The following is a 23,086-nucleotide window of genomic DNA, read 5'->3' on the forward strand; positions in this document are numbered from 1 at the left end:
ATCATAAGACAAACACAATTACATGGTTTATTGAAACAATAGGTGTAAATATAAAGGATTTGTATATCAGTCTTTGTAATTTAATTGCAAGAATTATGTTCAGCTAGATCCATGATCATCCAGCCATACTTCAGTCATTCGTTTCAGTGGAATTTTTTTTCTTTAATCTGCTACAATGTAAAGTAGGCTTTGCAAGTAGAAAGTGGAAAATGTCAGTGAAAAAACTGAAGTATGTATTTTTTTTTTTTTGCACAAAAGACTTTACATTTACATAATGGAACTCAGGGAAATAATTAGGGGACTTGTTCACCTAAAAATAATTAACCTCATGTCATTCAAAACCTGTATGACTTTATTTCTTCCGTCAAACACAAAACTGATGAATTATGTAAAACTAGTTTTTCCCCATGGAATTAGTCCTCATGGGCACTGAGACTTTCTAAGCTTTAAAAAGGAAACAAAAGCACCATAAAAGTATCATAAATGGCATTCACATGACTCACAGACTATATTCGAAGTCATCTGAGTTCACATAATAGCTTTGTGTGAGAAAAAAAAAAAATCGAAATTCACAGAAGTTCTATGTTAACTCATTTTATGATGCTTTTATGCCCTTTTTAAAACTTGAAAATCTCAGTCTTCATTGTAACTGAATGGAAAGAACAAGTTTTTATGCATTTTGAATGACACAAGTAAATAACAACAGAATTTTTGGTGGAACTGTTCCTTTAAATAAAAAGAAATGTATGACTTGTGCTTCTTACATCTGAACAACTTTGGTGGATACCATGAAAACTTACTTGCACAAACAGATTTTGAAGGCTAAAGATGCATACACAGGGAAAGAGAGACATTTTGGCAGAGATGGAAAACCCTCACTGCGATCAGATCAGCTTATAACCAAACACGCCGCTTGAGATATGCAGCATGACCCAGCGCGAGAGATGCTTGAGATAAAGCTAAAGAGATTGAAAACACAGATTATTCTTTCATTTTTTTCTCCCATCCAAGAAGAAGTGGTGTCTATGTGTAACCTTGGGGTTAATTTGGTGTGACTTTGACATTTATGAAATGTATGAACTATGTGGTTTGGACCTACACTCTAAAAGCCAAGGGGTATCAGGAGAGATGGAGATGGAGGTAAAGGCAGGGATAGTGAGAAGAAGGGAGCAGATGGGTCAGCCATCTGGTAGAAGGAGAAAAGGAAGAGAGATGAGAAGAGGAGGGAGCACTGGAGGGAGGCAGAGAAAGAGAGAGATCCATGGGAAATATATATGAGAAAGAATAAAAACATCAGATTAGCCTGTATATATGTGTGTTAGATGTTTGTGTTAGATATTCCTGAGACTCAGGTGTGCGTAGAGGAACCATGGTGAGTTGTGCTGCATGTAGTTTGTAAAACTGCACAAAATTCCAACATTCCAAAAACATCCAAGTCCCAAATGCATGACTGATGTCACGTAACACCAACGACACAGTTAAAAAAAGTTTTACTCATCTGATTTAATTTTTTTGTATTATTATTATTATTATTTTTTTTAAATCAAAATAGAAAACAGTTATTTTATATTAAACAAATAGTTGTATTTTACACACTCACACATACACACACACACACACACACGTATATACGTATATATGTTTATATATATATATATATATATATATATATATATATATATATATATATATATACACATACATGATGTAAATAACTGAGCTTTATATTATCATATTACTGTTTCCAAAAATCATAAAAAAATTATGAAAGATATTGACTTGTATTAAATAGACCGTGTATCTTTTTGCTATTCACTTCTCGTGTAAGAAATTATACATTTTCAATTCACATTCATTTGTTTAGCATAAATAAGAAGCATAAATATTTTTATTGAGCAGCTTAACTTGAAATTTTGGGAAACTCCCTAGAAAGATACAACAAAACATATATAATCAACAAAAAATCAACCTCTCATGAACTTCGACCGGTCTGTCCTGTGTTCTGCAGAAGAGCGAAACTCAAATGGGTTTGGTACAACACAAGGTTGAGTGAACAGTGTTCATTTTTATGTGAACTATTCCTTTAATTCCCTTAGATGTATTTTTTTTGCAGAAAGTGTAAGAATGAGGGTTTACAAATGAAGAGGCTGAGAGAAGGGACAGATGAAGAAAGTAGAGGTCTGAGAAGATGTTATGCTACAGGGAATGAAATGGCAGAGTGCGAAGGAACAAGTCTCAGAACCCATTCTTGTCGTAAAGTCTAAAAAGACCAAAGTAATGATCTTTAAAAAAGACCAGATGTCAGGAAAATAGATACCAATTTATTCTAGGCAGCCAAAGTCTTGAATACACCTTAAATTGCACCCCTCTTGGCCTGACAGCCGCACACTATAGAGCATATTAGCAAGGCAGCCTGTAAACCCAGAGGAAAATAGGTCTCATCTGAGGACAGCTATACATGCGTGGTGTCTTTAGAAGCTAATTTGTGTTAAATGTTCTCATGGCAACAACAAGAGATAAAGGCTGTCTCGTTACAAAGATGTGATGTCTAGAGCATATAACATTTATCAGCTTTTTGATGTTTTACAGTTTCCACCTCCCATCTGTCTCCATCTCTAAACAACTGTATCTTCTAGTCTAGATTATTCTCTTGGCTTGGTTAATGATGATTTCTAGTGCTATTCATTACCATCAAAATCAATTAAAGAAATTATCGAATTTAACCAATTCAAACACTATTTTTTAAAGTCAGTTTAATAGTCAGAATGACTTGTACAGCCAAATTTGATTATACTTCAAAATAAAGTTGAAGTAGGTGAATTTTTTTTCACAATTTGACCCCTTGAACTCTTTGAACCTTGAACATGACTCTGCTGGCGGGTGGGCCCTGGCCCCATTTGGGAGTTGGAAAGGGTCAAGAGACAGGTCAGCGTGTTTAAGTGTGTCCGATTCAGTGAGATCTCTCCTCCTCGAACACCGTTCCTGTCTGACTGTTCAATATTAGAACAGCGGTTGGTAGAATAACAGATCCGATGAGGGCACGATAACAGCTTGAAAAGAAGGAAAACATGTGGAAAATATTTCACAGAGGTCCGCACCAGTACATTTATTATTTACAACGCACCGCTCATAATCCTCCTCACCCCTCGCTAGCTTGAAACTTTTTGAATGCATCGGCCTCTGAACAACAAACCGTCCCCGGATCAAACACGTCCACACACCCACACGCCGGCACAAATGTGAAGGGAGTCAGCGTGTTTGTGTTATTGTCTGCTGCTTTGGAAAGGACTTCAAATGGTAAGTGTCAGCAGGAGATCAAGGCAATGAAGCCTTATGGGCGAAGCCTTAGTATTGTCATTGACAGCTACAGGTAGACAGGTGGAGATAGACAGCATGTTCGTTGGAGATGGAGGATGGGAGATATCAGCAATTTTGCCGCCTGCTTTCTCAGCTGCATCTCTGTTTGTGCTTTTTTGTTTTGGCTGAAAATTCTTGAAAATAACTGGCTCGGTTGATTTTTCCACTTTCATTGCTTCCCATACTTCAGGGGATAGTTCACCCAAAAATGAAAATGCTGTCATCATGTACTTTCCCTCATTTTGAAACACACCTGAATAACTTTTTTCCTTTTGTAGAACACAAAAGAAGTTATTTAGAAGATTGGTTTAAGGTGCAGTAAAATTGGTTTAGTTTTTTCTGGAAAAATCCAGTCATTTTAAAATAGGAAATGCAACTGAGAATTTATCCTCAGGGTCGAAGGAATTCCCTACACACATTTAGCAACAGGTTCAGGTTGGTTATGCAAATTTGCCACAATGACGAAAAGAAAACTTGGTCTTATGACTTCTGTGTTAGGTTTAATGAATTGAGCTAAATAATGATACTGTTGTCTTCTACTTTATAGCTGAATTGAATTTGTTCAAATGGAAGAAATTTGCAATATCAAAAACTGTTATTGAATTGAATCGAATCAACACAATTTGAACAACACTGCTGTCTAAAGTAGAGTTGCTTATAGCTAAATTCAATTTGTTTCATAATGAATTGACTTGCTATAGAATTAGAATTTGCCTCATTTTTTAAGTTTGCATCCTTGATTCTGTTACTTTGGTGTTTATTACTGTGAAGCTTCTTTGAAATTATCTCTATTGTACTAAGCACTATAAAAATGAAGGTGACTTGACTCGATTAATGTTCCACAGTTTCCACTTTGCATCTGTCTTTTAGCTAAGCAACTGTAATATCTTCTCATCAAGATCATTCTCTGGGCTCCGATAATGATGTTTCTGTCTCCCTGTCCAACTAACATTGCAAGTTGTAAAGTGTAAAGTTTATTTTAAAATATACTTTACACTTCCCAACTTGCAATGTTATTTGGACAGGGAGAGAAAATTATGAAATAGTATATATATATATATATACATATATATATATATACACTCACACACACACACACACACACACACACTGTTACTCCCATCATACATCAAGTCATCATTAAAAAGAAGGGGTCCTGTTTTAGAGACAGCCATGCATGCCCATGCCATGACACCAGCTCCACAAAGCTTTACTGATGTATGCTTAGGATCTATTGGAGTTCCATTTTTCTCCACACATTTGCTTTCCAATCACTTAGATAAAGGTTAAACTTTGTCTCATCGGTCCATCAACTCAGTTCTAAAACTCTACTGGCTCACATTTGTGAAGAATCTTGCCTTTCTATTTTTGGTGCTGATCAGAGGTTTGCATCTTTTTGTGTAGCTTCTGTAATTCTGCGTCAAATTCTCCTGCGGACTGTAGATTGACAGAGCATCACCCCAGCTTCCTGGAGGTTCTTGGTGATTTTACAGAAAAGTATTTTAGGGTTCATTTCCACAGCAATTATGATTTGTCTGTCATCAACTACTGTTGTTTTTCTCAGCCGTTCAGGTCGTCATTGTTCCTATACTTATGCTCACTTCAGATTGGGAGATGAAACTAAAAATGCTGATCCTCTTAGCTGGTAAAACATCTTTGTGTTGAATCACCCAATAATAAAATTTGACATTCTGTAGTTTTTTCTCATATTAATCTTTTAATAATTTACAGATTTCTTGACTCCACAGCAAACAGAACATTTTTGTCTTTACTGTTCACTTATGGAGGCCACTGTATATATATATATATATATGTTGGTATTTCAAAAGACTTTGTTATGTTAGTGTTTTCGGGTGTATTACCATTGTGGTGAAATGTTGAGTGCTTGGGTTTAGGACCTGCTACCGAGAATTCATGTTGCTTTAATAAAAATAAAATAAAAAAAGCAACTCCAGTGGGTGTGCTAGGGATGTAATCAGTACCATCTTTAGACTGGCAACATCTAACAACATGTCTAAGGAAAAGGAGGAAAACAGTTGAAAATTTCTTCAAAAATACAAGGTTGGAAACCCTTAAAGGTAAATGAGAGATTTTTTTTTATTTTTGGTTGAACTATCCATTAAGAAGAAGTGTCTGTTAACATTGAAATACAATTTTTGTGATGTTGTTTTTAAATGATTGTCATGCCTAAAAGAGGGTATATTGAAGCTGAAGGACGACGTGGGTCAGATACTCAATCATTTTTAAAAAATTGTGCCCTTCAAAGCCTAACAGATAAACAAATACAAGTACCCACACAAAAGAAGCCTTGGCAACACCAAACAGAAAGAAACCCCCGGTGGATAATACGTCCATTTATGCTTTGACTGGCTCCGTTCAGCTTCTATGATGGAGGAGGGAAAGTCTTTTTAATATTGGACTCACATAGTGTTTCTGTTGTGCTGTTTTAGAAATCATAAAAAATGCAGGGGAAAATGCAAAGAAATGCACTCACCCGATAATAAGGCCTAAATTATGTTGTAAATTGTAATGATCGCAAAATTAGAGGAATTTATTTTCTATTATGCATGGGATTTCTGTAAGGGTTGTCATGATTGTTGTGATAGGTTGCAGACTGCTGAGAGCGAGGGAGAGTGAGTACGTGATGAGGGATTTTAAAACAGTCGTTTTATTATGGGAGAGAGAGGAAGAGGGAGAGAGAGATGCGATAACAGCGTTTGCCCTGTTCATATTTGACTCAGTGCTTGTCATTGAACACCGACAGACTCACTCAGCGCAGGAAAGAAAGTCCACGCAATAAGATCTAAAGGTAAAACATTCATATTTTCTATGATCACACGGGATGAATTTACCGCGAGCTATCACTGGCAGCGCTTCTGTCTCCTTCATATTTTAGAGACTCTTTATTTTTCAATGTTAGCTTAAGGAATAAACACTCGCGTGTGGCGCACGAAGGGTTTATTTGAAAATATATTCATTTTAAATTAAATGTAGCCTGTTTTTTTTCTATCCATGTGAAAAAGAAGAAACACCATCGTGTTTTGTTCAATTTGTGTCAGCTTGAATTTATATTAACCTGTAAAGTCCGCTTTACGATTGTTTTTAATCAATGTAGCATATAGATAATTCAACACATAGCCTAGTCAACAGAAGTACCAATGCTCAACATTGATAATGTAAAAAAAACAAAAAAAACAACAACAAAAAAAACTATAGCCTAGTATGTAGCCTACTCCAGTACTGTGTAATGCACGCACGCGTACTGTCCTTCATGCGTTGGTTGTGATATACGAGTATATTAGTTATTAAATGCGGGACTCACTCTTGGGGAACGCGGACCTTCCACATGACTGAGCGCGCGCGCTTCTGTCTGTCTGTCGCCCTCAGGGATTCGCGGGGCAGCAGCAGACACGCTTACCGACACCCCGGTGTTCGCGGGGCAAGTATTAAACGGTTAGTCCCTTCCCTAACGACTGTTTCACTGATGACACTCATTAGAATAGCTAATAGTATTTTAGGCGCAAAAGTGATTTTGGCTGCGCGTGAGCGAGCGCGCGGCGGCGGCAGGGCTGGCTCGCACGCTCTGCTGCTCGTGCCATGTGTTTCCCCAAAATATATTAATGGCACGAATGCCCTTTTAGTAGGACAGACGTTGTTTTGCTATGTTTATTTGTAATAATGATTAATGATGGTAGTAGGTAGATTTGCTGCTGCTTTCATCACCCGTTGGTTTTGAGAAAAATAGCCCACCTCTGTTTGGATCTTACAAAGCTTTCAAGGTCTTACCTCCCTAAAGCTTAACCCCATCCCAAAAGAGAGTCAACAAAAGATTGTGAGCGGTCTCGAAAGTCTATGTAGCCTATTCCTTCTGATGTACTAGTGTAATACTGTATGTACGGTTCACACAAGCTACATTTCAACCACAAAAGTTGGATTACAAGTTAGTCAGAGATTACAAAATAGACGTAACGTTACATAAACAGAAGTTGCGTTCTGCTGGCCACTGAGGTCACCATAGCAACAGCAGACTGGAACGTTTTTCCTTATCGTATCGTAGCTTACGTTACGTCGATATTAGTAGCCTATAACACAAAAATGTTTCTTTTTTATTTGTTTTGTATATATTTTCGTCTGAAGTCAATGCATATTTTCAGGGTGTCTAATATGTATCCCCAGTATTTGTTGAGTGTCTGTCTAATATGTATAATGTGCTTTGTCTACTGTCTACAAATAATCTATGCTTATAGTAAGTCCTATATACTTATGATAAGTCATGCAAGTAATTAATGCTTTATTTACCAGAAAAAGTGTGTGAAGAATATGGTTTTACACTATTTGAGCAGCTGAACACAGGACCTTTGACCCAACAAATGGAGTGAATTGTGTTCAGGACAAGACTGTTTGTTAGTCCCACCAGTCCAGAGGGTGTGCAGTTCAGTTTTTTTGTCGCTAGAGGCAGAAAAGACACATTTCACACATCTGTGAGGGCCAACTTGGATATTTCAAAATGTGGGGACATTTTTTTTTTTTTTTTGCATATACTACATGATTTTTTTCTTCTTCTGTTATGTTTTTGGGCTTTGTGTTTTATTTAGATAGCACAGTAGAAGGACAGACAGTAAATCATGGTAGAGGAGAGAGGGGATTTGAACCAGAAAAGGACCTTGAACCGAGACTTGAACTCAGGTGGCCTAAAGTGCAGCCTCCCTTTGTGTTGGTAATCTTACTCACGTGGCTATGGCTCCAACAGAGCAGCCACGGCCTGTTTTTTTTTTTTTCTGAATGAAGAAGATAGCACAGTTCTTGTGTGCATGGCCGTGGCTAGGATTTCTGGGCCCTGTGCACTGAATTTGCTATGGGGCCCCCTCAAAATCATGTGGAAAGTAGTAAAGGTGTAATTTTTTTTAACTCAGTACTGTTTTTTAGGGTTAGGGTGTGGACTGTGGTTAAAAACACAAATTCCCCCATGAACATTTTAATAGGTCACAGGGCCTTCAGTTGGAGTAAATGAATACATAAAACAGGACAGAAATGCACACTGATAGATATTACTGAATTCACGGCAAATGCAACAAACTTGTGTTGTTCCAAACGACTTTCTTCTGTTGAAGACAAAAGGAGATTTTGGATACCCTTGATTCATACTGTATGGACAAAAATGGCTTGAATTTCTCAAATTATGTTTGATAAGAAAGAAATTCATACAGGTTTGGAATGGCATGATGTTGAGTAAATGATGACAACTTAAATTTTTGGGTGAATCTCCCTTTAAGAACTTTATTATTTGTAAATAGACCTAATTTATATAAGACACTGACATTTATCTTTAATCAGGCCGTATTGAATTCACATTTTACTGAAATTAAAATTCATTAGAACTAAACATCTAAAAAGAAAGAAGTTTTTGCTTAGAGCCCGGATTTTTGCTGACTACTGTTAGTAGGATGGTGGTCACAAGAAGTAAAACCATGGTCCTCATTACCTTGGTTATATTGTTTTTAAAATAAATAATATGTAATAATAAACTTTAAAACTTGAAGTAAAACATTAAATTAAATTAAAATTCCCAAATATGTAACAACAGTGACATTTATAATAAATACATTTCTGCCAACACATATAGGCTATTTGCACAGTGTTAATAACTTAAAGTTAAATTACTAATGGTGCTGAATTGACAAGCCTATTGACATTTTCCAATATACCTCATTGTCGTGGCTGCTTTCACCCAACATCACTAGAGAACCTTTAATGTTCTCATATCACACAGCTGTATTACAATTCTGTGTCACATCTTAATGGATCAAGCAACTTGTAATCGTGGCAGAAGCGCTGCACTGTGCGGTAACTGACTCCGTTCTGTTTTGATGCGCGGCTGGCGGATGCATCGGGTCGCGCTTCTTCACAATTTAGTTTTTTTTGCTTTATGCGTTTTTGCATGCGCTGTAATTTAAAAACAGTGCCTAATATCGGGCAAGTCTCCCTCATTTCAGCAATCGGCCCACTAAAGGAATGGAAAGTCCTTGTGCTCCCGTTGGCCAGTTGCCAATCACGGGCAACTTGGTTCTTTCTTTACAGTAATTGTCTGTGTGTATCCTGTAATTGAAAAGCATTTTACTCCTTTGATGATTTTGCGCTATCAAAGGGACCCAGGTACATATGGATTATTTTGTTTGTTTCTAGTGCAAGTATATTTTTTTTGTGATGCACAGAATCCCTTTAAGTTTGGCTAAGCTTCAGCTAGGGGAGGTTCACTGTTAAAAAATGGGCCAGGCTGGAGGCAGTTTGCAGTTGGGGTGAGCACAGATTTTATTTAATACGACTCCAGCAATCTGTGTCAGCAATAAGCTTGTAATTGTTTACACCCAAGAAGATCTTGCATTTACCAAGGGAGAATTGAGAAGGAGAGATAGTGTGGGGAGAAAATGAGGAGGCATCCATGTTGAAACAAACACGAGACATTGGCTCAATGACTTATGCTGGACAAAGAAAACTGCAATAGAGAAATGCTGGTATTGTTATCAGCAAGATTGTCTGACTCACAGTTGTAAGCATTTCTTTAATTTAGAATAGATGCAACGATGAGCACATACAAGATAAAGGATGAAAAGGGTGAGGAGTGGTGAGTGTAAAGGTATCGTAGATACATACCTGAAACATTTGCTGGCGTAATTTGACAGAAAAGCCCATTATGCATCAGGAACACAAGCTTAGCAATTTAGAAAGCAAGAGTTTGTTTCCACAGAAAAGAGCGAGTTGTTCCTCTACAGCAGACTGTTGTGCAAAAATGAAATTGACAAGCTTTATCAAATGAGAGGTCCTTAGAGACCAAGTCAATATGAGTATTAAAGCTAACATTGGGCCGTTGTTACCATCCTGAATCAGATTAGTACCATGCAGTTTTTTTTGGATACTGGCAGATTGCTTTGCATCTTTCTGAAATGATATTTAGTGTCTAGGATATGTAATAGCTTGTTTTCTGTGTTCATAAGTTGAAGATAACCAACTAACCAAACACAAAAATCTTTTAGTGGATGTTTTAAACTTCCCCTGAAAGAAACACTGACTACGTTTACATGCAGCCAATAACCCGTTCAAAACCGGGATATTAGCAATAACCCGGTCGCGCACGGCCATGTAAACACCGGCAAAAACCCGGATATGCTCATATCCCGTTTTTTAATAACCCGAATATTTGGTCTTGTAAACGCGTTTCGGCATATCCCCATCAAAATGTGTGTTCTGCGCATGTTCTATTCGCAAGGAATCTTGGTCTTTTGAGTCTTTGGATACAGGAAGAAGAATCGGAAATGACGCATATTGCGTCTTACGTCCAGACGCTAACCGTGCGTCGCCGTTTACATTGGGATATTGGCGACTGATTGCACATTCCATGTATGCAGGTGTAACTCTCTCTGCTCACGCATGTAAACGGGTTATCCCGAATGTTTCAGAAACCCAAATAGTGACCTTAACCCGACCATAACCCGAATTTTAACAGCTTGTAAATGTAGTCACTGTGTCTCTGCAATTTGATAATGTGACTCAGGGAAATAACCTCCTTGGCTCTCCATGAGAAAGAATCAGGTGAAGTGAGCAAATGAGGTGATAGCTTCAATCTCTCTGTGTTTAGATAGCTCACTGAGATGAAACGTAAAAAGCCCAAGTACTGGTAGAGCAAGAATATGGTTATTATTGTGATGTACTTCAAACAGTTTTGTTATTTTGTCATTTTAATGTTTTTCTGAATATATTGTGGGAGACAGCTTTTCATGCTAAAGGTGAAAAAGTGGTCTCTGCTGATTGTAAGTAACTTGTTATATGCTTTTAAAGTGAAAAATAAAGCATTACTTTAAGAGCTATTGGGACTTAGATTGAGTATTCACCTCTAGAAATTAAACTGAAACAATTTATTCCCATGGGCCTAATCACACTGGGGAATGAAACTTCATGTTGTTGACTCACTGACCAAGAAGACAAAATCAATTAATCAATCAATTCAAAGTTTGTCATCAGAATTTAAATGGCATTCTCAATTCAGTTTTGAATGTGGTGTCTGAACATGGAATATGTCTATTTCAAATATTGGTCTTGGTTCCCAGGTATCATCTTAATGTAGCCAAATCTTTTTCTGTGCAAGTCGGTTCACTCAGCAGGCATCTTGGCAATGGCCCCAGGCAGCTATTTTCTGTGTAATTAATACAACTTCTGTCTGCTGAAATGGGGAAAGACTGAAGTCTCCAAAGTTGTTTGTGCCTCAATAACATAAAATCTGAAATAAATTCCGGCAACAACAGTATCATCATTTTATGTCTTTAGCTCAAATATTGAGTGTTGTGGTTTCTTACATTCATTTATTAACAATAATAACAATAGGCTCCAGCACACCTTTGTGACCAACATACTGTAGGAAAAAGTGACTATGAAAGATTTGTCTACAAGTGGTTCATCTCTTCTTTCTTACACTGTTTATGTAGCCTAATCTTACTGGGGCTGAGAATGATTTGGTTGATTGGTTTATGCCATTCTAGCAGTCAGACAAACATTTGAATGACAACTATAAATCCTACACTATGATTAGAGGCACTCTATAATACAGCTCTCAAATATCAGCTGCTCTTTCAAGCGGGATGAATAGTCTCTTTTGGTGGTGTATTATAATCCAATTGATTTTACGATCTCTTTGACACTAAGGCTACTCATATCTTTCAATAATATTCTGAGTTCAGTACAAGTTAATATCAAGTGGCAGCATTTGTAGTGCACCATTGCATAAAAATGTATTGTCCTTTAAAAAAAAAGATAAATGATAAAAGAAGCTGTGAGGTAGTGACAATGGTCAATGGGTCCAATTTTTGAAGCATAAAAAAAGAAGCTTATATTTTTATGAAGGCACTTCAATTAACTATTCTGTAAAAATATGAGTACTACAGCAATTGATTTGTAAAGTTATTAAAATATAGCAGAGTTCACATGCCACGAGAGATGTGGACATCACAGAGGTGCCATCAGTTGCTGTTTATATCACTTGTACAGTATTAACGATTTCTTTTTAGTGGCAATCTGCACTAGACTATGAATGCGAGCATGTAATATTTGCATTAGACTAAAGCCTCTCTCTATGAGTGTGTGGAAATTAGATTTCTGTCTAGGAAAATGTGTGTGGTCATGAAAGAAACTAATATGTCGGAGTCCAACCCCTGACACTGACGTCAATAGGATTTTCAATTGTGAGAATCCTATTGTAAATTTGCCTACTCTTCGAAGATAATTGGCTTATTCCTGTGTTAAATTGGCCTGTTCTACAGGATGTTGAGTGGGTTTAACACGCTCTCACTGACACAGTATGTCAGTTTCTGTGGGACTCAGATGGGTATTACACGCAGAATTATTGTATGACAATGATGGACTGATAGCTGTGGAGGGCCTGAAGCAGAGGAAGAACGTGCTATGGCACATGGACTGGCATCCGCTTTATCAGACATACAGACAGATGTATTCCCCTTCACACAGTCATGCACTGCCTCTCTGGAAGAGCACGAATCACGGACGAGAGGGCTGCCTGGCTGGCTGTGGCGAATTTTAAATGTGAACTGTCATTTTGGTTGCCATTTTGGCTCAAATCGAGGGATGGATGAACTTCATCTTGTTTACTTGCTGTCAGTTGCTTGCTGTCCTCCTACAGAAACCCATGCCAGTGGTGAGCAGGACCGAGTTACCACCAATTTACCTGGTTTATTTAGAAAATACAAAAAAATGTCTCTGCAATTTATCCCTTAGTTGAGATTGGACACTAGCCACGGCTCGAGCTTTTCAAATCAAATGTTCCAAACAAAGCATGTAATAACCTCGACAGCCAGCCTTATCCAGTGCAGTCCCAATTATGTCACATTTGACTCTAGGAGCCAAACCTTTAGTGACCCCGACAATCATCTTTCTTCACCTCATTGAGTTTCAAACCTCCATCTCCAACTCTTTCCAATTTGTAGTCGAATGGAAATGTTGTCTCTCTATGTACCTTAATCATTATCTCCACATCAAACGAACAGAGCAGGCCTCAGTTTATGGCTTTGAAGATTTTTTTCTCATCAGTCCTGTGCCTCAAAGAGCCTCTAGAAAAATGTGTGTGTTCTCAAGCATGCTTTAACCCTTTAAAGGATATTCCAGGCTCAATACAAGTTATCCTCAACTGTCATTTTGTTTAACTTTTTTTTTTGTTTAAATTTGTTTCACACACCTCCGCTCATTTAAATAAATAGCGTTACATTTACATTTATTCATTTAGCAGACGCTTTTATCCAAAGCGACTTACAGGTGAAGACAGTGGAAGCAATCAAAAACAACAAAAAGAGAAATGATATATAAGTGCTATAACAAGTCTCAGTTAGGTTAACACAGTACACGTAGGATGGGTTTTTAACTAATATAATAAATAAAAAGAAAACGAGCAAGCTAGTTAGAGGTCTTTACACATACACACACACATACATATACAACTGCATAATAAATGAAAAGAAAAAAGAATACAAAAAGATTAGAAAGGTAGTTAGATTTTTTTAAGAATAGAATTAGAATAGTGAGTGTTAAAGTTAGAGGGTCAAATAAAGATGGAAGAGATGTGTTACTTGAAGTGAATCCCATAAATCCATAAGTGTTACATGCTATGTCAATAGTATAGCCACAAGACGTAAACAATATTTGTGTTAACATTATTTAGTATGAAAATGTGCTTTCTAAAATTTTTTTTTGCGTAAAGTCATAGCATATTTTACAACTATGTTGCACCTACAGTAAAAGCCTAAAACAACCATTAAAATGATCAGCTCAGACAATGCAAGTTTTAACAAAAGAATTAAAAGGGTCATATGATGCTGCTAAAAAGGACATTATTTGGTGAAATTAAATGTTTGTATGCAGTTTAAGGTTCAAATAACACATTATTTTCCACATACTGTACATTGTTGTTTCTCCTCTGTGCTCCGCTTTTCTGAAACGCATTGATTTTTACATGGCTCATTGGTCTGAAAAGTGAGGTGTGCTCTGATTGGCCAGCTATCCAGTGCATTGTGATTGGCCGAATACCTCAAGCGTGTGACGGAAATGTTACACCCCTTAACATATTGCGATGCCCTGTCCAGTCGGAGCATCGAGACATAAACATTAAACCTCATTATGAATGTGAGATAAACATGATGTGTCATCATTTGGAAGGCAAAACAAAATAGTTTCACTTCCGAAACGAAACAGCGTCTCACAAGTGAGCCAGCTTGAGTGTACAGAGGGAGGCGGGCTTGAGAACGGCGTGGCCAGTGGATTCTACGAAGGAGCGACTGTTTGGCTTACGGCAAACCACATGTGACGACACCGGGCTGGACTCCGCTTTGTCCACAGTGAAAGCCGATTCAGCGATCCACAGTGCAAAGTTGATGTATTTCCTCAGCAACCAGCACGGATTAGGTCCAGGCATGACGAAGCAGATATCGTCCTCTTTTGGAAGGTCTTTTTAGCTTTTTTTTTTTACAGTGAAACACACAGCCTTTATATGATATGGCGGTGGTGGCAAATACAATACTAAAATGAGAATGAAAGGTACGCCTTCTTTCTTTGCGTGAACATCTGGACGGCATTATGTAAGTCTTCCCATGTGTTAGAATGAGCAGTTTTAGGGGTGTGTGGATGAGTCTTATCTTTTATAAAGAATATCTCTTAGGATTTGAGACTTTAGTCTTTGCAACTTTACAGATCTTCTTATGCACCAAGAGCTTGTAACACTCCAAAGAGAAAGGAAAATTTTAAACTGCATCATATGACCACTTTAATCTAAGTGCTTTTCTAAAATGAATAGCTTCCTTCATTGTAAATGCCACACCATAACCTGTGCATTTTTTGTGCTTTTTAAAAAAAGAGAGAGTCAGATTTTTTTTTTTTTTGTGGTAATCAACATTACTCTGGAAATGCTGTTGACTGAGCTCAATTTGTACTGAACTTAGAATATTTCTTTATATGCGGTGAAAACCAAGTAAAAATGAGGCTGAGCCTAAACGCTTAACATTAAGAACCCTGAGGCACAATGTATCCTGTGTACACACTTACACTGGCACATGACAGATGAGTTTGTCAGCAGTTGCAGCTGCTTGCAGAGATAGAATTAGACTGTAGCGTTTATAAATGCAAGAGTTGCGTAAACAGAAATAGAGAAGCTGAGTATTAAAATAAAATTTCTCTATGCAAAATTAATTTTGGAGCAAAGAAATATGTGATGTTTGCTTTATATGCCAAGTCTGATTTCCACAGACACGTCGAGGACAAGTAGGACAACTGTGAAATATTTAGCAGATAAAGGAGCGATAGATTACACAGTAGATCCTGTAGAGCAGGGATGGCCTATCCTGTTCCTGAAGAGCTACCTTCCTGGAGAGTTCAGCGGAAACCCTGCTCCTACAAACCTGTCTGTAATTATCAAATGTTCCTTAAGATCTTAATAAGCTGGTTAATGTGTATTTGATTAGGGTTGGAGATGTACTTTGCAGGAAGGTATATATCCATGAACAGGATAGGGCACCCCTGCTGTAATGAGTACCAATATTGTGCTGTACTAATATTGTTCCTCTACACATTTAAAGTCAACATGAATAGCATTTGCAATTCATTTTACATCCATAGAGGAAAATGTGTACTTGGATTATTCAATCATGAACTGATTGTGATTGTGAAAAGTGAAAAGTTTGACATCACCGTACATCATTTTATGACTACGTTTAAATGTGATAAAGGGATGTGAAAATAATATTTAATATGTTTTATTTGAAATAGATATTTTTACATTTATTTCAAATATATTAGATATCTTATAACTTTAATCCCCAAAGAAACACTTCAGTTAAATGCAACAGTAGTATTAAATCTACTTTCATTAATATTTTAATAAAAAAAATTCTTGGGAATTTCTGTGCTTACTACATATCTGTATAAATAATTCCTAGGGGTTTAGTATGATTCAAAACCAAGGATATGCATTTTCTCTTGATATCTTTTCCTTGAGTGTTTTGGAATTCTAGGCCATTGCTTTCTCTCACCAATGATCATAAATATAGCAACTGTGAGGAAAAAAAAAGCATATGACTGAAACAGATGAATATGACATGGTAGCTGGAAAATAAGAGGGCTTGGTGACTTTATCTGGGAAGGAAAGTTTTTTTCAATGCAATGAGGAATTTTTCACAACATGTATAAAGAAAATAAGCAGGGTTAATTATGTTTTCATGCTGACTTTAAGCAGGCTCATCGCTCTACATTTAATTAAGTAAAAAGTTGACAAAGATAATTCAAAAGCTCAAAGATCCAAGTCAGAGATGGTTCATTTGTTTCTGTGCTATTGTAGGATCTTTTGTTTGTCAGTGTGTACAAAACCGTGATGCGTCACCCACACTATTGTTTAACCAACAACAACCTCCTTTACCATTTTTTTCCAATTTGATGTAGAAAATGTGCATCGTCAGTTGGTGTATGTGTGTGTGTCTGGGGATTTATTCCTGCAGCTCTGTTTACATTGTGAATGATTATCCTCGTTTGTTAAAGTATGACTCTGATTATGTGAGTCTCCAGTGAAGAGAGAGACCAGAAGAGGAGTGTTGTGAACCTGGTTCATTGGGAGCATAATTAATGGAGTGCGGTTCAGTTGTCATGCGTGATATTTCAGCTCTGGATATACTTGAGGAACTCTTTTGATGAATAGGCAATTAGAGAGAGACCCCTCATGCCTACTGCCTGACTGATCTCCTTTTAACAGCATTTCTGTTTCTCTGATAAAATGCAAAATGAATCATCAATACCTGGGTCCAGGGAATGCTGAGCCTGTGATTTTAATTGTTATAGGGTGACGCGAACTGCTGAGATATATATATGTGTGTTTATGGCCCTTGATAACATTTGCAGTGTATTTTCCGAAGCCATCAATAAATATGTTTTGAATTTTTATACCTGAAAAATTCTTGGGTCTGACTGAATGTTGATGTCTCTAGGTTGCTGTGTTTAATGCTAATGTGCAAAGTTTGGCAGAGTCTTAATTGAGTCTTTTTTTCCCCGTTTTCTGATGCATTAATCCTGTCTCGCAGTCCCGCATTTTCCTTTTTTCTCATATTGATTTTTATTAAAAAGGCTTATCACTCACTTCAATTAGAGAGGGGGGATGTGGGTTTGATTTTCAGTGACAGGCTTAAATCTTCTTTTTTTTTTAAGGCCTTAATCATAAAAGTCTTATATTATACATATTTGATGATCCTGCTTGGAAAAAAGGAATGCAATAAACAGCCGCCCCCTAAATGTTCAAAGGAGAAATCTGCTTGTGTTTTTATATATTGTACGTTCCATAGAGATAGGGACTGATTCAAACAGAGAGCAAAAGTGTTGTTTGAACCTGAAAAAGGCACCACAATGCTCGAGCCAACCCGTCAAATCAGACAACCTCACGTACAAGGATCAGAACTTTTTTTTTATATGCCATGCTCAGTAATTCACTCAGAAATGCCATTTCAGTTCACACAGACACTGAAGTTGATAGAATGATGGAGATGGCAGACTGAAGGGGCAATCCCATCAGGCTTTGCTGCTGCCGTTTGTGGTGATGGGGCCAGTAATAGGTGCTGGAAGGACACACCTACAGTAATTGCAATAGTTTTTACTGTGGTAAAGGTAGGAGAATGGCCATTTTTTTATTCTGTGGAGCACCTTGTCATACAAATGCAAAATATAGCAACTACACAACACTGAAAATATTATTGATCGAATCATTTGGTATTAACCTTCTTTTGTCTGAATCAAATTGGCCACAGCTCTGCAGAGTTTAGCTGGGGGTATATCTACTATCCCTTTAAAAGTGCCACAGGTATGTTATTTGTGTCATGTGAGAAATATGTAAATATAGGTTATGTGCTTAACGAGCTTGTATTTTGAATATTTCCCATATGAACACAATAACCCTTCTGACACTTAGCATGACCCAAAATTTAAGGAGCACTGGTGTAAGAGAACCCGTAAGGCTCTAATTCCATTTTTTTTTACTGTGTTTTACCTTTGTAAAGTAGATGCACAGTCACAGACTCATAGAATTACATATGATTTTCATTTCTTTTTAATTTACTTGCTAATGGTCTTGACTTCAAAGCTCCGATTGATCCATCTTACCTAGCAATTTTTTTGTGGCATACTTTCTTGCCTCCGGATCACAGTTTTTTATGACGGGTCATAAGCGCAGAGCTCTGCAGTGACCTTAATCTGGGGAGGTGTTGAATTTTGAGTGCTTCTTTGTCTTTTTTTTCACCATCATTATCTACAGTCAATTTCCTGGAAGCTGAGTGTGAATGACTTCACGTAGAGAGAAAATCTCGCGCCTGTTGACTCAGAGATCTAGTAATCGCAAAGCATTGCTTTCCTTAGTACATAGCCATCTGATTCTCCACTATTTATATGCAACCAGAACATGATATCAGAATCCGAGAACACCAGCGGATATGTACACAGTTTTATACTCAGAAAACTCTGTCCAAATCACTCAAGGGTGAAATGTGCTCAGATGTAATACATCACAGAGTTTCCATATCATTTCCATCAAGTCTAATGCCACACAAATGCATGCTCATTGGAATTCTTTTCCCATTTGAGATCGGAAAACTCTTATCGATCTCATCAGTGCAATAAAAGCTAAATGCAATGTGATACACATGTACTGCCAAAAGCTACATGTCGAAAGGACTGTTTAAACAGCTCCCTGGGGCCCAGGTATGAGCTGTTTGAATAAACAGGTACTACAGAGAATGCTGTTGACTCTTATATTTATAATACTCCTGTCAAAATTGAGATTATTTAAAATTTAAAGTAAAAACAGTAATACTGTGAAATATTATTGTGGTTTCAAAGAGCTTTTTGAATATATTATAAAATATAATTTATTCCTGTAATGCAAAGTTAAATTTTTCATATACTGTATATAGTAATAAAATGTTGTATACCTATAATATTTATGTATTAATAAAATAATTATGAAGATATTTAATAATTATTACACTGTCTTTTTATGTAAATCAAATTGTATTTTATTTTTCAAACTCCAACTAGTAACTTCTAAAGATACTTTGTTACCTGGTGTAGTGATACAAACCTGTACCCCTCATTTCCAAAAGACGTCTTTAGCAGCCAGCCAATCAGAATGCATTTATGCCAGCTCTTGCCGATTTTGTGTGTAATATGCATTAGCTGGGTCATGAATGTTCAGTGGGCATTCTGTGGCCAATTGGGCATGCTGTTTCAGGCTGAGACTAACCATTTTTATGAATACTGGGCACATTTAAATATCTTAAAAAGAGATTTTTATAATGAAGACAATTTTTAATTATAAATATGCATGATGTTAAGATAAACCATAGTGCTGCAATACCTCTGTAATGTTCTTGACTGGTTATTAGCCTCCTCCATAATAGAGTCAAGAGATCCAACACTCGTCATGTGGAAATTGATCATTTTAAAGGCCGACAACATCTCACCTTCTGCTGTTCTCTTATTTTGCCTGCAGCCTAAAACTATGACTACTGACTCTGAAAATGCACCAACGGCTACATACTAAAGTTCAAGCACTGAAGATTTGCCAATTGCAAAGCATACCTCAGGCTTATTGTACAGTAAATGTACTTTACTGCAAGTAGGCAAAATTTGCAGATACTAGGAGCCATAAATAAAACTCATCCCACAAGTGAATGGGTTAAAATTAGTATTCACATATTATATTTTTCCCATGAGCATAATGCAAGTTTTGTTGACTCTTGATTGTGTTGTTTCTCATTTGTAAGTCGCTTTGGGTCAAAAGCATCTGCAAAATGACTAAATGTAATATGCAAATGTGAGCAAACTGTATTTTGAACATTATAGCTGTAGCCTGGTTTGGCTAGAACTGCCTGTGAAGTTGGGTTAGTTTAGATCACTGAGCCACGTTGACATATTTGTCCTGAAATAGAGAAATAGACTTTTCCTCCTGTCCAGTCAGACGTGAAATCACTAGACTCCTCTCTCCTACGTCCACCCACCAATAGCCAATATCCCATGCAGTCAAAGCTGAGTGCCAAAACTTGTTCCTTTCACATTGACAGAAAGTTTTATGAGCAACACCTGCACGTTCACGCATTTTACATTGCTCATGTGTACATCTGTGTGCATGTGGAAGAGACATTCCATTCCAAGAGAGGCAGATGTGGGTTGGTAGGTGTGTGTGTGTGGTTCTGACAGATCTGGGTCTTGAAAAGAGTCTTGTGACGCTTTTGTATCCTGTCATCTGGCGTTTTCCACACGTTGGCTGCTGCACCTACAGCTGTACTATTAAAAGCACGAGTGCACCAGGCCATTGCTGTCATCACCAGGAAAATCTAATGAATCAGAGCATGGAGAAAGACAGGACGAGAGATGAAGGAGAAAGAGCAGCTGAGATTTTATGATACATTGTTGGGTGAGTTTTGGTTAAGAGCCAGACAGTTGTGATAATATTAGTGTGCATGAGACAGCTGTTTGTGGCAGATTATTTGATCATGTTTACTATGAGTATATTGTGTATGTGCTCTATATAAATATTAGGGATGTGAATCAATTAAACATTTTGTTAATTACATAATATACATATTAATCAAATTAATAGCACATTGTAAAAAAATATTGAGATTTTATGGTAAAAGACTATAAAAAATATTTTTCCTTTACTATAGGCTATAGAGGGAAAAATTCTGATAAATGGGGCTTTTTTATTTTATTGTATTCAATATCTTACAAATATTTTACATTATTAAACAATTAACATTGTTTAAAGCTGTATCTTATAAATGTGCCACCTCCCAATTTTCAGAATTTAATAAAGTTTTAATAAAAACATTTATATTTCTGAAATATATTCAAAATCCTAATAAGTATGCATATTTGTTTCATTTTTAAACTCTACCTGTTAGCTGTCAAGGTGTAAAAGTCCATATGTGTAAAGCGCAGGATTGTTTAGAGGTTAGAAAGCTATGTCTGATACCCCCCTTGAGCCCATTCATAGCCATTATTGAGCAGTGGGGGATTGATCAACTCTAACAGCTTTTACCGTGTCTCTTTTTCCTGGCGCCACCTTTTCCCTTTCTCTTTCCTAATCAGTTACCGGTTTCTTCTTTTTTTTGTCTTGTTCTTGGATTGTCACCAGCTCTGCATCTCCTTTCATAACTGGTGTCTGGACACTCATTCACATTCATCTTATTATCTGCATCATTTCTGAATAGTCTGAAAGCCTAGCGTTCCTTTTTTCTGCGTAGATTTCCTTTCAGTTGTTCAATACTGGTACTCAAAGTAATTACCCAGGACCATCTCCATCTATCTTTTACTCTTTTTCATCACGGTGCTCTATCGTAACCTTTGATCTGCCACTTAAACTGTGTCTGTCGTTTCATCACAGTGTTATCGAGTGGTTTATTTTCGTTTGCGTATCGGTTCTCATGAAAATTCACTCCGGGCCTGTGCTGCCAACACGCCTCAAGGCCAAAGAAAAGAGAAATAAAAGCTAATTTCTGCCTGATTCATCATGTGAAGATTGCCCTGCATTTATTGATAATTGCTTTTTTCTGTTTAAAAGGATGGCGTTAAAATGTCAATCGAGTAAACTCTGAGAAACGCAGCTGTCGCTGCAATTAACTTCTTGCTTTCCTTAATGAAAGGATTAATCCACTGGCAAATCTCTCGGGTCTTTACACACATCTATTCATTTCTCTGTCAGCGGCATAAAGCCGACCCGTGTGGTGAAAAACAGGACTATCTGTAGCCCGTGCCAAAAGCGGCATTCAGCTTCGCGGTTTGATGTCGCTTCAGCTCTTGCACTCTCAGCTTTATGCCCATTGACTTTTAACCATGGCAGCTCTGTCACAGCTTCCTGTCGATGCGTCTCTGCTTATCTTCCTCCTTGCTGCTTTCCCACACTTCAACTCTGAGCTTCCTTCTTCGTCACTGTGGGATGTCTTCCTGCCCTTGTCTCTAACCTTCAACAAACATACAGCCAGGCAAACACAAGTTCACCTATGAATGCTTTCTGTCGCGAGTCTAAAGTTCATGTGTTCCGAGTTGCACACACTTGATCAATTGCTAATGTCACTCGACAGAGAGTGAAAGGGGCCTTGGACAATCAATCACCTCATTGATCCGGTTTCTTTTCATCACACTGTGAACACACACACGCACAGGTTAAACCTGATAAATCAGACACTTGGCAAATGTCAATCAGTCATAGTTTTTTAGTTAACCCATTGATCAAAGTTCAAGACTTTATGGCTCTCATTTTAGCAAAGCTGTTCTGCCTGTATCGGACAGCGTCTGTTGGGGTTCAATACTACGGAGTGATTTGTTTTAGAAGCTTTTTGGTGTCTGACAGTTAATTGTTTTCAGACTGGCGTTCAGAATTGCTTTTGGCCCAAATTTGGTTTTATCCAAACTTTATGCGTTATGAATATTTATGTCCTAACAGTGCTCATCCTCTTACCTGGAGAATAATATGAATGATCTGTTATGTTGAGGTGATTGTCCAGCCCTCTACGCACACTTTGGCAATATAATCGCCATTAGCTAGTAAAAAATATTGTTTACTCACCAGACTGATATACTCTTTTACACACACACACACACACACACACACACACACACACACACACACACACACACACACACACACGCA

The 23,086-nt window shown here is 37.3% G+C and overlaps 1 protein-coding gene across 2 annotated transcripts in view; it reads left to right on the forward strand.

The window, feature by feature from the left end:
* The first annotated feature begins 5,983 nt into the window (after nucleotides 1–5,983).
* LOC127933456 (uncharacterized) overlaps nucleotides 5,984–23,086 on the forward strand; it is a 166,759-nt gene continuing 149,656 nt past the window's right edge. The window contains exon 1 of one of the 2 annotated variants that reach the window (XM_052530475.1): nucleotides 5,984–6,166. The gene's annotated coding sequence lies outside the window, so the exon portion shown is untranslated. The remainder of the gene's footprint in view (nucleotides 6,167–23,086) is intronic. The other variant, XM_052530482.1, reaches the window with a different exon arrangement.

This window comes from Carassius gibelio, chromosome A2 (genome assembly GCF_023724105.1).
Source record: "Carassius gibelio isolate Cgi1373 ecotype wild population from Czech Republic chromosome A2, carGib1.2-hapl.c, whole genome shotgun sequence".
Taxonomy (NCBI): domain Eukaryota; kingdom Metazoa; phylum Chordata; class Actinopteri; order Cypriniformes; family Cyprinidae; genus Carassius; species Carassius gibelio.